Below are 16,138 nucleotides of genomic sequence, written 5' to 3'. Positions count from 1 at the left end.
GCCTCTCCTGACAAGGGAGTAACAAAAACCATATCATGGATATGCTTTAGAGCAAGTCAGTATAGGCTCTTTGTTCACGAAACAGCCACACACCTCTGCAGGGGCTGTGAGAATCTCAGCTCGTGCGCAATTTGGAAGAAATTTCAGGTTTTCCAATTACTATAGCAGTGGCTGGTAACCTTCCAGCAAAGAGGCGCTGGAGCACAGTGTTCCCATGGCTCCTGCTGGGCTCAGCCGCTGTTTGTGTTTGAACTGGCACCAGGAAAAGCTAGGAAGCGAAGAGATTATTAATAGGGAGCGCAAGGAAGAGGAAAGGTGTTTAAACAGTTCCCGCTTTGCATGTCTAATTCGGGAGCCACCCTTCTGTAGTTCCTCAAACAAGCGCCCAAATCCAATGCCAGACTTCTCAGAAGCACAATTCGTTAAGCTTTAGCACACTGTAAGATAAGGACCTTGCTTGCATAAGGCCATCAACCACTGATATTGACTCTCCAGGACATTTTTAAGGCTATTTATATCACAATAAAGCCATTTTATTAGTGTCATCAATCAAGATAGACCGCATTTTGGCCTGGAAATGATTCTGCTTGAGTTTCTAGAAAGGAGAAGGGTGAGTAATTGTGGGATGCATTATCTTCGATCTCATTTGAAATCTCCTAATTGAAACCACATATGAGTGTAGTTTAATGCTTATAAAATAGATGGTAGGACTGTTCCTAATGTACCTATGGTAAGTACAACTTTCCAGTAACCAGAGGTACAGATTGGTTTTTCAGAAAATAACATGGCTATGGCAGGAGCTGTCCCTGTCCACATCTGGGTGAGAAGCTGGTTCCTGGCACATGCGTCAAACTGAAGCTTATGCCCCACGCTGGGCTGAGCTCATGGTACTTGGCACCCACGGTTCAGCTCAGCTGGCAGCATCTGCTGTCGGGTGCCTGCCGATCTCACTGGCAGCATCGGGGTCTCAACAGGGCAAATCTGCTCCTGCGGTGGGGCTGGGGTCTGTGCATGGGTGGCTGAGAGCTGGGAACTGAGCCGTGGTCAAGGGGCGTGGTAAAACTTCCTGCCTCCTGGCACCTGCATGGCTGGAGTTGCTGTTAACGTGGAGAAGGGGATGTTTGCAGCTCTCCTCCATGGTTTTGCCAGCCCCTGTGCTGCTTTTCTGCTATCAGCTCAGGGAAAGGGAGCAGACTTGGAGAGTGTAGCTGTGCACTGCCTGTGGGGGCCTCTGAGACTGAGTAATGGCAGGGCTTGAAAGCTGTTACAGATATTTGATAATTAATTGGCTGGGAAATCAGTTTATTTTAACAACTCTAGTTAAATAAAGAAGAGAGCTAAAAGGGCTGCACTTTCCTGCGGTGCTACTCTACTTTCAGGGACAGAGAAAGCCCATTACATATCTACTTTTATGCCAACAGGGACTTTCTTGTGAAGGCTCTTGTGAAAGGCGGTTGAAATCTTTATCTCCCCTGAATCCCAGCAGCTTCATCTTAAGACAGGAAAGTCTGAAGGGTGGTTTATTACCAAGGATTCATCAGGCAGAGGGACAAGGGAGTGGAGCTGCCGCTGTAACCTTATGCTTCACCTCTGGCCAGATACTTACTGCAGAGTGGTTCCACTTGTGGTTTATCACTGTTTTATACTGCTCTAGTGGGAGCGATGCATGTAGCTCGGTTAACCTCACTTGTCTTGCCGAGTACTGGCTGATCACACATACACACACAAGGCTGGGAGAACACTGGTAATAGTCTAGCATAAAGAAGTCATTTTGGGTTCTCTCCCTGCTTCTCTTTGGCTGGTGAGGACCAACCCTCTTTTCTCAGCCTAAGGAAGAAATAGTAAGTGTGAAATCAGAGAGGAGCTGGTATCAGGTCAATTTTTGTTAGGGCTCTCTTATTTTTCAGGTTATTGGAGTATCATTGTATCATTGCTGTTCAGTGGGCAGAATTATTTATTTGAGGAAAAACAATGTGTCCCCTGGTCGTGGCAAAGAAAGAGAACTTGACTGGGATCTCAGACAAAGGTTTTTGACTTGACTTTTATATCTCTCTGTAGGAAGATATTTTGTGTGTGACTGTGCATTTTAGAGACCTCAGCAGCAATGCTGAAAGAGACTTGGATCTATTCTTTGCTGCAGATTGTGCTTTGGATGTGAACTTAGGTCTCAAGCCAGTGTATCTTGTCCGAAGGGTTGTAAGGCAAGTGTGCATACATGAACAGTGTTCCAAATGCAGTCCTATTTGTCAGAGTCTGCAAAGAGCCTCCAACACCATCTGTTTTAGTGAGTGGATAAGAGATTAAGCTGCAGGAATCATGGGTTCTGTACAATACATGAGAGCAGGCCAGACCATCACAGCACATCTTATTTTTTTGGAACCTGAGAATAACTTTAATATCCCTTCATTTAGGGTTTAATGTCAAAATTAACTACCATTTTATTCTTGTCTCAAAAATCCCAAACAGTTCTTTCTGCCCCAGTGCTGTTGCTTGCTCTACTACAGGTTCTAATTCAGTGCAGACACACACCCCACACCCTCCAGTGAAAATTTAAAATAATTAAAAAAATAAAAATAAGCCCTTCAGTGTGATGGAGGTACTGCAGGACCTCTATTCTGCTGCCCTGTAGCACTTTGAATTGAGCCTCTTCATGAGAGGTTTTGAGCGTAGGTTTTCCCCCCAGGACTGTGAAGTCCTATGTTAATGTTATGCTGTGCATAGACCTTGGGGATGCACAGATACACATCAGGTGGGCATAATGTCATCCCCTCTGCATGGATGGGAGCCTACCTTTAGCCAAGTGTAAATTCAGGGCAGATCCTTATCTTTAAAACATTCCCTGGATTTGAAAACTCCTGCCAGCTGGAGCTACTTTTAGCTGAGCAGACTGAAGTGCTGTATTTAATGAATTCATTTAGAGTCTGGTGGAAGGAAGCAGGACTGATCCTCACTTAATGTAAATCTGGGCTTCCCCATTTACTGCAACGGTGCCCTGTTGGCCTTTGATTTATGCCAGCTGAAGCCACAGTTTGGCATCTCTCCATACAGTACAGTACAGAATTCTGGAAATTATTTAGAGCAAGTGACCCGTCAGAAGAACAGAAATGGGAACCCAGCCTCAGAGCAGCCAAAGCCCAAGTGCACAGCCTTAGACCCTGCTGTGTAAGAAACTCTCAGTAAGACTGCTGTACAGAAGGGAGCTCCATGGGGAAATAGTTTATCTATACTGCAGATAAGCTGTGCATGGAGGAGAGGTTTCCTTTCACAGCAGGCTCTTGGGAGAAGAGGCAGGGATGTCAGTGGATCCAGATAAGATATCCCTGAGTAAATGCTTCCAGTAGGATTAAGCAACATTGTCTTCACTAAGAAATGAAAAGGGTTTATGTTCCGTGTTCCAGCCAATTTGTGCAGCTTGGGTTGCCAGTGCCAGAAGACTGCAGGTGAGGAGGTGCAGAAGCTGTCAGAGCAGTCACTGTAGTTAAGCCTGTCCTTCAGTCAGTAGCCAAGCTGGAGTTCAGGCTTCAGAGCACAGACCCAAATGACCTAAGCCAGTTGCCTTCAAACTATGGGGAGGAGCCTGTGCTTCAGCCAGACCTGTCTGCTGCTGCTGTGGCTGCATATCCCTGGGCAGATCCCAGTTAGAGAGAAAAACAAGGTCTCTTGCAATAGTGCTAAGATAGATGTGACATCTGGGTTTGTGAAGGCTATTTTGCAGTCATCACTACCCCTCTCTTGCTATCCTCATGCAACTGGTACACACCAAACCAAGTTTTGTATGAGACAGGTCAGGTCTGTTATGTTTTGGTTTTGACAATAAAATAGTTTTATTGTATGACTTTGCACAACCAATATATTCCCTTCTCCACTGGCTCCTTGTATGTATAAAACACACATCACAACACTTCTCTTCTACAAAGGTAAGAATTTCAGTTCCACGGTTATCAGCTTATTTCTTTTGATAAAAACACTGTGTGCCGTTCAGCACATGCTGAATTCCCTTGCAAAACAAAGCCCTGCAAGGGTCTCAGAGGAAAAATAGTACCAAATATAAGTATGATTATTAGGATCTAAATAGGCAATAAGATCTACCTATGGGATATATTCCTTCCCCTTTCACAAGGAGTTGTACCTTCTTCTCATTCTGTTTCTGACCATGAGGTTTTAAACGAACTTCTGGCTTTCATGTCAACAGCAAAAACTCCATCAGATATATCTTGAAATTTCTTTTTTTCCACTCTTCCTCCTTTCCTCTATTTATTTATTCATGAACATGTCTTTCTTTGCAAGGCATATTGTGCATGTGAGAATGAAGGTAAGCTGAGATCAAAGCTCTTGGGAGTCCTCGCTCACAGCATCTTCTCTACCTTCCCTGTAAGTCTTTCAAATGCCTTCTTTCACAAGACCTGATGGTGAACAAAAGTGAGGCATTAGGGAAAGGCAAAATTTAACAAACATCTAAACAAAGGAAAGAAGGTGGAGTTGAGCATCTCCTTTCTGCAACAGCTTTGCTGTGGTTTCCACATGAAGGAGTTCTTCAGCACAGGATAAATACAGCATAGCAGTTTGAAGTTTGCAGCCTTTTATTCAATGATTGTAACGCACCCATTTTCAAAAGTATCTCACTTTAGGCAGCAAAAAAAAAATGGATATAGTGGTGAAAAAGCTCACTGTGCCAAATTATGTTTTTAAGATTTGGTCCTTGTGTGTTAGTTTGGCAGCTGGTAGGCCCAAAAGTAATTTGACAAATCTGGTTTAGATTTTAATGCTAAGCACTTAAAAAAGTCAAATGTCACTTGTGACTTTTAAGTGCTGGACAAGTTTACTCACAGCATATTTGGGAATACAACCATATGCCAATGTCTTTTGGAAATAATTAGACTGTCAGTGTTTGTATCGGTAGTTTTTAACCTCTCCATGCATGATTTCTAGAAGATCCAGTTTTGGAAACAAATCCAAACCTGTGCCAGGTAACTCTAGTGTGATATATAGGGGTCTAAGTTCTTGACAAGAAATATTTAGATGTATGTGAAGTGAAAAAGCCTAAAAACATTGCTTCACCTGAAATAAATTTGTAAGAAGAGTTGTCTTCTCCTGACATATTGTTGAACTCTGAGGCAGGTGGTAAGACCAGGTCACTGTAGTTTGTTCTCCCTGCAGCCCCTGTGAGGCTGATTCTCTGGTCAAACATCTGAAAGAATAGGCACTTCCTTGCTTTACTTGGGAGACTTTTTACAAGACTAGCACTTGTAGATTACCAGAAGTTTTTCTTCAAGTTCAAACAGACTTATTTCTCTTTTTTTTCTGACCTGTTACTCCTTTATAGACCTCTATGCATCTTGCTAAATAATTCCTCTTTTCCCTTGGTACTTTCAGCTTTCAAAGAGGTATAGCTTGTCAACATGTCACTTTTAAGTCCTCTCTTAGTCAAGTTATACATATTTAATGTTTTTAAGCTTCCCTTAGATGCTGATCCCTTTCCAGCCCTTGATGAATTTTGTTGTTGCTTGCCTCTGTATTCCCTCCAATTCCTCCATATCTATCTGAAAACAAGGTGCCTAGTATTGAGTCCTCCAGTCCAGGTGCATTTGGTATTTGGTGATTGGTTTTTTTTTTTGGATGGAATTAAAAAAAGAAGCAGCATAGTCTCTCAAAGGGAATCTGCTTCATGGTCTTCTCTCTGAGAGCATTATTTCACTATGGTATTTCGGGACTGGCTTTAGATATGGAAATGAGAGCATGTGTCTAGCTCAGAAGCTGTTCTCTGCTTTCAAGTGGGAGAGAGATGGAAAAGGGGAAGAGGGGTTAAGCTCCTCAAAGGCTTTGTCTACATTAGGCTTTTTTCTTCACATTTCCCAGTGTTGCTTGCAGGGGTGTAGCTCAATCCACAGTGGCACTAATGACAGCTCTGGCACAGGCAGGGAATCGAACATGTTCTGCTAAACATCATCTCCACAATCTCTACAAGCCCCGACTCCACCAGTGGTGACACAGCAGCGGGAGCTGGAGAAGGAAAAGGTCAGCTGTAAATAATAACTAGAGTGTTTGCACATCAAGAAGGTGTCCTTCATTGAAATGCAGCAGCTGGAAGTGAGCAGGCAGGATGCACCCAGTTTCTCATTCATCTTGAAATACCACCCTTCACAGTCTGCTACTGGCTACCTGAGGGCAGCTCTTGGAAGTGGGGATGATAGCTTGGTTGGGACACCTCTGATACTCTTATGACCTCAGAAAAGAAGGAAAAGTTAAGATGTATTTTCCCTGCTGTCACTCCCATTCCCTCTCTGATCTGCCTCCAAAGAATTTCAAGACTCATTTCTCCTTAGTGTGGATCCTCCTGATGCACTGGCCCAGGACAAGTGCTAATGCTTCGGATGTGATATTCCCTTTCCTTTGATGAATAAGAGGCAGGATGAGATGAGATTAACATTAGGATCCAGATAACAGAAAGTGCATTACTATGTCTCAGGTAGCATGTTCCTCAGGTATTGGAAAAGCTCTTTCATATAGTACAAAACACAGGAGACACCTGCCAGTTTCACACACCATTTTAATCTGACATTCTTTCACAGACTTGTACCAGTTAATGGTTAACTGATGAAATTCTCAGCCAGAAAGTATCACCAAGATGAAGATGTTAATGAGTTTAAAAAAAGAAAAAGGGGGCAGGGGGTTGAGAAATGCCTGGGGATAAGAAAGCCAGCGTACAAACTTACAAGGTGGATTGCAAGCTGTCACTCAGAGTGGAAGCTAATTTACACAGAGGCTAAATTTAGGTTAGATGTTAGGAAGAAATTCTTTACTTTGAGGGTAGCAAGAGACTGGAACAGGTTGCCTAGAGAAGCAGTGCATGCCCCATCCCTGACTGGCAGTGTTCAAAACCAGGCTGGATGTGGCTTTTAACAATCTTATCTGGTAAACAGCTGTCCCTGCTCATGGCAAAAATGTGGAACTAGATGATCTTTAACATCCCTTCCAACCCAAGCCATTGTACGATTAGCTTGGTGCTATATTTTTAGGGTTTTATGGCTAGAAAAGATCATTAAATTATGTAGAAGCTGATTTACATTGTCACTTTAGGAGGTGTTCTACCTTTCTTTGAAATGTCTATTTCTAGGCACGGGAGTGTTGGTCCCTGAACTATGTGGGCCAATGCTCAGACCTTGATACTGTTTCCATTTCCTTCCCCAGGTGTTCAGGTGGGGACATCTGAGCACTTCTTGCCTCCTTGGAGATACACAGCCATTACAGATCTGCTTTGGTCACTTCCCTCAATAGCTGCTGAGACTGGTGGCCAGCATTAGCCCCTGACAAGCTGATGGCCCTGACCTGATTATCTGTCTGTTTGTATTCTCTCATGTCAGAAACATTCCTAGAGGTGGTGTACGATTTCTTGCCACCTGGCAGCCAGCTCTTCCTGACCCACTGGAGGCTGTGCCAGTCCTGTGGGCACAGCCCTTGTTTCTGAGAGCCCTGAGAGCTGGCGCTGTCATGTTGCTGTGTGGGAGGGCACTTGAGGTGCCTTGCTTTTGGAACTAGGCCATGGCACCATTGCAGCAACCATGTGGGCTGTTCTGCAGGCTTACATGTGTCTTGGTGTGTGCAACTGTGAAAGGGAGAATCAGGGAGGGAACATCCCTCTTGCCTCTCTGCCATACGAAAAGCATGAGGTGATGCTCCAAAGCTCCAGGTTTAATTATTTAGATCTTAAGAATTGTAGTCCCCTTCCCTGAGCAAACCACTGGAATCCACAAGCTGGAAGGTGTTATTTGCAGTGCCAGGTCTCTCTTCAACTGTGAGATGCTGATTTTCATATCTCCCCCTTGTTTTGTGACAGCCTGTGGTGATGCCTCCTGCACTTTAGCCTGTGACTAGGGTGGGAGGAAGAGACCCTGGACCACGCAAAATGCTTTGAAGCTCCCTCTAGCATCACTTTCCTATTCCCTCTTGTGTTTGCACTGTCCCCTTTGTGCACCCACTCTCTCCTGACCTGCCCTTACACTCTTTCTTTCTTTGTGCCCGTGCATTGCTAATCTGTGGCATAATCTCATTCTCCAGTAGCTGTGCCGGCTGCCTTAATATTTCTTGCCAGCTTTTGCCTCTCCCCATTTTTTCTCTTCCCTCTGTTTGCCAGCCCATGATGTAGCATTGCCTTTCTCCATCTGCCTGATTGTCTCTCTGCTTTTTATCTGGGTGCTGGAGCTCCAGGTGCTGTCATTCTCTGCGACAGCACAGAATGTTTCAGTTTCCCTCTGGCTGGATAATTACCAGATACAGAGTCACGTGGACTTCCTGACGAAACCCTCCCTCCCCTCCTGTCAGAGAAGGAGATCACATCTCTGAAACTCATTTTCCCCTTTTTGTGGCATTTTGGTTATTATTATTTTTTACTAGAAGAAATTCAAGGGGGAAAATTTGGATTAGCTTTTCTGGAGTTACCTAGTGGTGATCACACAGAAGTTACCTACAAGGCACTGGGGGTTCAGGTAGAAGAAATAGGTGATTTCCACAGCTGAAGTCTGTGAAGGAAACTAAAAGAACTTATAGTCTGTATGGGTGCTTTATTAGTGCTCCTATTCTCATTTTTGGTGTATCCCCAAAACAGAAAAAAGCCATAATGGTGCGGAGGCCTGCCAGAAGTTGTTTCCAGTTTATTTACAAATATGGCATAACAGCCAATACCCAGTTCACATAAGGGGCTAATTATGATTGTCTTTTGATGAACTTCTGCTCCTAAGTGACCCCAGATACTTTTTAAATATCAGCCTGTGTCTTAGTGATCACAAAAGCACAGAATCATTAGTGTAAGTGCAGAGCAACAAAAAGGCAAATCGTTGGGCATTGCTATTCTGCATCAGCTCTGCTATTCCCTGGCTCCCTGTTTTGATAGTGCAGGAGCCCTGGGATGCTAAGGGAAGCTATGGACAGCAGAGCAAGGCATACATTCCTAGTGGATATTTCACTAAGGCCAAGTGATCAATAGCTGATGAGCATTGCCTAATGATTCTGGATCAAGAGCAGAGCCAGGTTTCTGGCTGGACTGAAAAGGAGCAGTGGCAAGTCCTCAGCTAACCCAAAAGAGAAAGAGGGAGCTCGGTGTCTGTTTCCTCAGCAGCCTGAACCTCCTGACTGATTTTAGTGCAAGACCCTGATGCAAGCTGTCAGAGCATTTGGCATTTCTGCAAGCGTCAGCCAGAGAGCAGTTCGTCCTCCTGCGTACACGTGGGGAGCAAGTCTCCCCTGGCAGGAGGCCTGGGACTGCAGTCAGTCATCCTAGAAACATGCCTTGGAATGGGAAAAGACCTGTCCAAAGATTTCCTGACTATGCTGTAAAGAAATGGAGGGTATTTCCTGGGCATGGTGGGTTATAAGAAAAGATGGTACTGTTGGTGGTAGGTCTCGCTCTGAGGTTTTTCTGTATTTTGAAATTTTAAACTGTGCTGGGATATGGGTGGGATGGAGTTAAGCTCATAGCAGCTCACAGCAGCTCATATTGATATTTTTAAGAAGGTTCCTCTGCTGGAGTGGATGTGGACTGAAGTTGTTTATGCAGGTATACCGATCCCCGACAGATGGGAAGAGCAATAAATCATGCCAGCATAAGTTCTCTTATTCTGATATAGTTACATCCACCCTTTGAGAGTACTGGCATAAAAATCACTGTATTTTGGGCTTGATTCCTGTTGTGAGTTTGTGTTTTCTCCCTACACAAACAGGAACCTCTACTCTTAAACAGTCATTTTAACAGAAAGAAAACCCATGTGAGACCAGCTGTGTGTCTGCAAGCCAGGGCAGCTAGCTGTCTTTTTAGGCCAGTGTATTTTTTGTAAATTCCCTTGGGTTTCATTTTCCATGCATACCACATGGACTGAGAGAAAAGGATGTTTTCAGCACATGAGCAGTTCTGCACTGATGCTCATATTTTATGGTTGCAATTTTTTTTCTTTCATTAGAAAGAGTTGATGGCAGAGACAGTGAGACAGAAATGTTTCTGTACAAGGCACTGGGACTCCTAGAAAACTGGGTACAAATGCTGGTCATGAAAGAGGAATTCAGGCTGGAGCAGGTGCTGAGAATGGCTACTGAGATGTTTAGGGCAATGGAGGGTCTATCATACAAGAAGAAACCAGGAGAGTTTGGCTTGTTGAATCCAGGAAAATGAAGGCTGAGAGGGAATATGATTGCTATCTCTGAACACAGTGAAAGATAAACATCTGGGAAAGAGAAGAGCTCTTTAAGCCAAAAGATGGTATTGGCATGAGAGGAAATGGCTATAAGCCAGGTATGAATAAATCTAGACTTAGAGTTAGGAAACAAAAAAAAAGGTTTTAATCAGCAGAACAGAAAGACTTCAAGCAGTCTGACCTGCAAAGCAGGAGGAGATATTCCCCTATCGAACATTAAAGTAGGCTAAAGTAGGAATGAGGTACATCTCTGAAAAAGATGATAAAGTACAGCTGGCTGTGCTGACAGAGGTTGGGGCTTCACGACCTGGTAAGTCCATCCTAGCCTCACACTCCTAAAGTGGCAATTTACTAAAGAGGATGAACAGAAGTGCAGGCATCCTATCAGCCATGCACCCTCCCAATAGGTGGATGGCCAAAAATTGTCACCTGAGTGCTGAAATACCCAGGGAGCTGCAGACAGGTGTGACGATCAAGGTCACAGCATAATACAGCTGAGAGAAAGCATGGGCTGAACAGATGCAGCAGTTTCCCCCTCCTGACAGTTTTCCAGCACAGGACTGAGTTTAAGCAGTAGTTTTCTAAATCCCTCCGAGGGCCTGTGTTATCATGCTGGCAGTGGTTACTCAGGAGCTATTTATGCCACATTTTGGAAAGCCATCCTGCTGTGGCACAGCTTTCCCTCTCAAACAGTGACCCTGCTGTGTATCATGGCACATAAGCAGAGGAGCAGCAGCTGTACCAGGCTAGGGAAAAAGAGGAGCAGTAGCAGTAGGGAGGAGAATTTTGAGTAACAACTGATGTCCATGTGCATTCAAATTCAGCAAAATGAGGCTTTTGGTGCTTGACTGAAAGGAGGTTTCAGCTGCTTGGTTGATATGATCTCCCATGATAGTGCCATCCACTTAAGAGGCCTTACCTTTGCAGAGGTGGAGATATGTTCAGCTGTGGGCATCTTCTGTAGCTTCTCCTGCTGAGGGGAGCCTGATCCAGAGCAGTAGGAACCACCCAGGGCCAGGAGCTCCCACATTACTCCTCCAGACTCTGTGCTCCTCTGTGCTCCGCCACTGTACTCCTCTAGTGGGGACTGCAGTGGGAGTGCTGCATTGCTCTTGAGATGTTGGCAGGATCCAGCACTGCAGTGGGATTGTGGAGCCTGGCTGGACTCTTCCAGCCCTGCCTGGGAGGTCAGAGCTGTGGTCTGTCCTTAGCCCTTGCTGCCCATGCCCCTGCCAGGGCATAGCAGAGGGGCCGGACTCTTGCTGCCACCCTGGCTGACCACGGCTGTGTCCAAGTCCTTGCTTGCCAGGCAGGGAAGGACTGAAGAGCTTGAGGAGACAAGGTGAAACAGGATGAGCATGATTTGCTCTTGAACTTTCCTCCCCAAGCTGGGAGCAAGGCTGTGTTTAACCACTGCGTTAGCTTTCCAGGATCATACTTCGCAACACAACAGAGAATTTGTCGTGCATGTTTGGAGCTGGCAGCCGGGAGCTGATGTTGTTTTGTGCCGAATGAGCCGTGTTTGATCCCTCTCTCTTTTCCCTCTTGCCATTTTGCTGTTGTGGGTAGAGGGCAGTGGGGGAAGCTGTTAGCTGGATCTTGTAAGAGTGTGTGTGAAGTGAGAAGATTAGAGTGGGCTCATCACAGAGCTGAGGCGAAGGCAGGAGATCTGATGCAGGGCGGGTTGTGGCACCGTCTGGCAAAAGGGCAGCACGTCCCTCAGTGAGAGCAGTGGGGTGGGGTTTGGGTGCTTAATTGTGTGTGCAGCAGGCTGCTGAGTTTTGGCCTGATGCACAGAGATTGTCTTGCAGAAGAGATGATGAAAGGGTTAACAGAGAAAAGATTATTAAAGAAGAGTGTGGGAATTGTGGCACAGAGCTGTCACCACAACATGCTTTGGAGGAAGAAGGCAGAAAATGCAGTCCATAAACTCACTATTTATTTATTTTTCCCCAGTATGAGGTAAGAGCTGTGGCTTGCTGGCAAAGCAGCACAGCATATTTCATTAGTCCTAGCTGCTTGCTTCTTCTCACTTGTGAGGTTCTGGCAGAGAATTGCGGGTTTGGGTCTGCTACAAAAAAAAATTTAAAAAAAACCCAATTAGAATTACAACAACAATTTAAAAACCCCAAATAATTATCCCAGTTTCAATGCAACCCAATACATCATTGATAATGCTGTAAAATCTCCATGTTAAAGCAATCATTTAAACAGCAGCTTCACCAGGCCCCAAAGGGCTTCTTTCATCATTCTAGGCTCTAAATATCATTCATCCCTTCCCAAAGGGATGAAATACCCCTACCCCATCTCCCAGCCTAGGCTGTAGGTGCTGTGCTGTGCTGTGCTGCTTTCTCTGGGACAGAATGGGAAGCCCATTGCTGAGATCCCAGCTCTGCCACATCCGCCTGCTCAGTCGCAGGCTCAGCCTGGCAGCGGCTGCCAGCAGCCCGGGGAAGCTGTGCTGGGCTTTTCCAGGGCAGAGAGGGTGGAAAGCTTAGGGCCCAGAGCTGCTGGAGTGACAGGCACAACATAAACTGCGATGAGTGTTACAGCAACACGCTGGGAAATCAAAGCCTCCACTGGAGGAGCAGCAGTAGTCACTGGGAATCAAAGCACCAAGGCCGGAGTGAGGCAGGACGAGCGGTGAAATCTCCAGGCGTGCCTCGCAGGGATAGGAGATGGGGATGCCTAAGCCTCACTCTCCTTTTCATCACTCGCTCTCTCTCCCATCAATAGGAACAAGCCCAATACTTTGAAGAAGGTGGGGGGAAAAATATTTCTCTCTCCACATGGAATGTTCCTTGTAGCTTACAAAGGTGGGTTTTTAGGAACGCTGCTTTGGCCCAGTGCTGCATGTTAGACTGGCAGGTGATGGAGGAGGGAGGACAAGCAGCATGACTTGCTCCTTCCTTCCCCTGCCTGCATGCTGCCAGATGTCCCAGCCCGTCACAAAATCCAAGGACCAGGAATGATGGTGGGAAGCCCTCTAGCCCATCCAAGGCAATGGTTCCTGCTGAAGGTTCAAAATCATTCTCCTGCAGAAAAGCATCACCCCATCCCCTCCCTCCTATAGCACAGCTCAGCCCCATTGTCTGCATTTACATGGGGGGAAAATGAGACTGGGGAAGGAATGCAAGGATGACCTGGGTTTCTTTCTCCACATCCAACTGTTGCTCAAAAACTTCAGGTGCCAAACTTGGCTGTGTTTGTTTACAAGGAGGACTAATGGGGCATGACAGCAAGATCTTTCGTTCTTCTGTGTCTGTGGTTTGAAGTGGTGCAAGATCAACAGTTCACAGGTTTTTACAGTGATCATGCAATGCATGCCCATCACTATTCACCCATCTTCTCATTTGCCACATCAGAGATGTCAAGAAATCAAACCTGCAACCATAAGGAAAATAATAATGCATGGGTCACAAATAATTTATTAGCTTTCAGTGAGGCTGATGGTAATGCTTCCAATAAGTCTAATGAAAAGCATTTGACTGTCTCTCTGAACTTGATTATTGATTATTAGTGAGCGATAAGAGTCCATTGATATCTGGCTGATGCCATGCTCCTATTGCTTTGCAGTTAAAATGTCAGTTAACATGCCATTTAATATTCTATTAGTATTGAATTAGCACTTATTACACTGTGAAAATCATCACCATAAATCCTTATTAAAGCGTGATCCATTCAGCTGGGTGGCATCTCTGGCAGAATAAAAGGGGGTGTGTGTGTGCAGACAGACATACTGAGATGTGTCATCTACATGGATACATGTTCAGAGCATGCCAGGACTTGGAATTTCCATATTTGTACATTGATTTTACCTGACAGCTTGAGAGGAACAGGTATGGTGAACAGAGGGCTCAAATCCATTTCACTTTCTCCCCCCATTTTCCTCTTTTCATTCTCCTTTTTCCTTTCCTTATTTTGGTAGCACCTGCTAACTTTTTTCAGGGGCAGTTGCAGGGTTGCCTGCCTGTAGCTATTGACCACTGTCCTAGGGCTGACCTGGATGCATGTAAGACATCCCTCCAGAGAGAGGAGGGAGGGTCTCTGGTTGAAGGCTACCGACAAAGGATAAGGCTTTGTTCAGACCACACCACTGAACTGTTAATGACAAGACACCACAAAAGGGCATATTGGCTACCCCAGAGAGTTATAATGATTAGGGGAGGGCACAGCTGCTGAGTGCTCATTGTAGTGGCAGAGCTGCTGAGTGCTCACTGTAGTCTAGTGGGGATGGGAAAGCAGCCTGATGGGGATGGTGTGGTGCCATGGGTCTGCTGGAGTTCAACAGCACTGCAGGGGGATTTTCAGAAGTGACTGAGAAACTTCAGCTCCCACTGACTTCAGCTTCCGCTGTTAATCTGTTTAGCTTTTCACTACCAAAATACCTGACTCCTGATTCTTGGTGCTGTTACAACTCTTGCATTAGCAAGAGGACTCTTGACCCTAAGGCAGCCAGCTCCAAAGGCAGTCTGGGTGTTCCTACAGGGCCACTGCTCCCAGCCTTGGAGCTCCCTGGGTCTTCGCGTTCACCTTCCATGACTGGCGATTACTGCCTGGGATGGTCAATGGAACTGGAGCAATGCCCCATCGTAGTGCTGCTGGTTTCTACCTGTAAGTGACTGCTCATGGGTTCCCCTGCATCCTTTTCTTTTGACAAAGAATAGCTTTTTGAAAACAACTCAGATCACACCTGAGAGTTCACCTTTGGGACAAGTGCCTGCCTGGCCAGGAGGGTGGGCTCTGGCCTGAGGGACAAATTCTCACCCTTCCTTGGCTGGACATCATCAGTAAAGGACAGAATCTGTTGGACTGCTCTCTAAAGCAAATGTTTGTCAGATCAGACAGAGCTGCTTACAGCTTGGCCAGCAGTATGGCATGGCTCCCATGCATGCCCACGCAGCTTGGCTTTCCTCCTGCCCACAAGTAACCCCAGAACAATTTGGACAACACCCATGTGCTTGTCAAAAGGGAGTGGGTGTGAGGTGCCACCATAATGGTGGGGTCACATCACAAGTGAAAGCAGCTGCAGCAGCCTTGAATGAAATGCATTCAAATAGAGGAACTTGGAAAATGCCTGACCCATGGTGAAAGGCTGTATGAAAGCCTACTGTCAAATACTTGTCTTATCTTGAAGCAATAATCTTTATCCTCTCTCTTTTTTCTTTCAAATACAACATATGCATGAATAGTGGTGAATAAGACACAATCCTGTGCAATGTGATCTAGGAAGACCCTGCTCAAGCAGGTTGGTTTGACCATACAACCTCACTGTGGTCCCTTCCAATTTTACCTATTCTGTGATTCTGTAATAGCAGTGGCAAGAGGTGCTGAGTTATTTGGTTTCTGGAACACTGTGGGCAGAGCTCTAAGATGTCAAGGAGCAACAGCTCTGGAGACTGAGCTTCTATGTTTATCTGCAGAGCTAATGTGATGTGAGAGACAGCAGGGCAAACCTGCTCTCAGCCTGTCTGAGCCCCGCCCTGGGGGTGCATCTGCCAGGGTGAAAGACGAGTTATGCCTGCCTGTCTTCTTCAGCCCCAGTCCTCCTGAATGAGATACAGCTGAGAGAGAGCAGGATGTGTCTCCTCAGTGGCAGCTCCTCATCTTTTCTGTGCAAATCTCCTTCTGGTGGTAGGAAGTGGTACAGAGCAGATACCTTTGCCAAAAATGCATTTGTTTTCACAGAACCTACTCTGCTCTCCATCAACAATCAAAATACTTGTCAAGTTACAGTTGCAACGTGGTAAGTTTGTCCTCTGACTTGGGAAGGCTGGCAGTCAGGACCCTGGCAGTTTCTGGTCATCCTGCTGCTCCTCTGCTTGCCACCCTTAGCTGTCATTCCTCCTCTCCTGTCCACCTGAGATGTTCATAGGACATGCTGTGTGTGTCACAGGGATGACAGTGACACTTCCACAGCCTCTCGTTTTCAGCCTGAAATCTGCACTTGCCTGCAA

General features: G+C 45.7%; 1 protein-coding gene across 6 annotated transcripts in view; it reads left to right on the top strand.

The window, feature by feature from the left end:
• Nucleotides 1–16,138, top strand: part of LSAMP (limbic system associated membrane protein) — a 1,016,799-nt gene that overhangs the window by 828,892 nt on the left and 171,769 nt on the right. The window lies entirely within an intron of this gene.

This window comes from Lonchura striata, chromosome 1 (assembly GCF_050655825.1).
Source record: "Lonchura striata isolate lonStrDom1 chromosome 1, ASM5065582v1, whole genome shotgun sequence".
Classification (NCBI taxonomy): Eukaryota; Metazoa; Chordata; class Aves; order Passeriformes; family Estrildidae; genus Lonchura; species Lonchura striata.
Note: the sequence above shows the minus strand (reverse complement) of the source record. Positions and strands in the feature narration are given on the sequence as shown.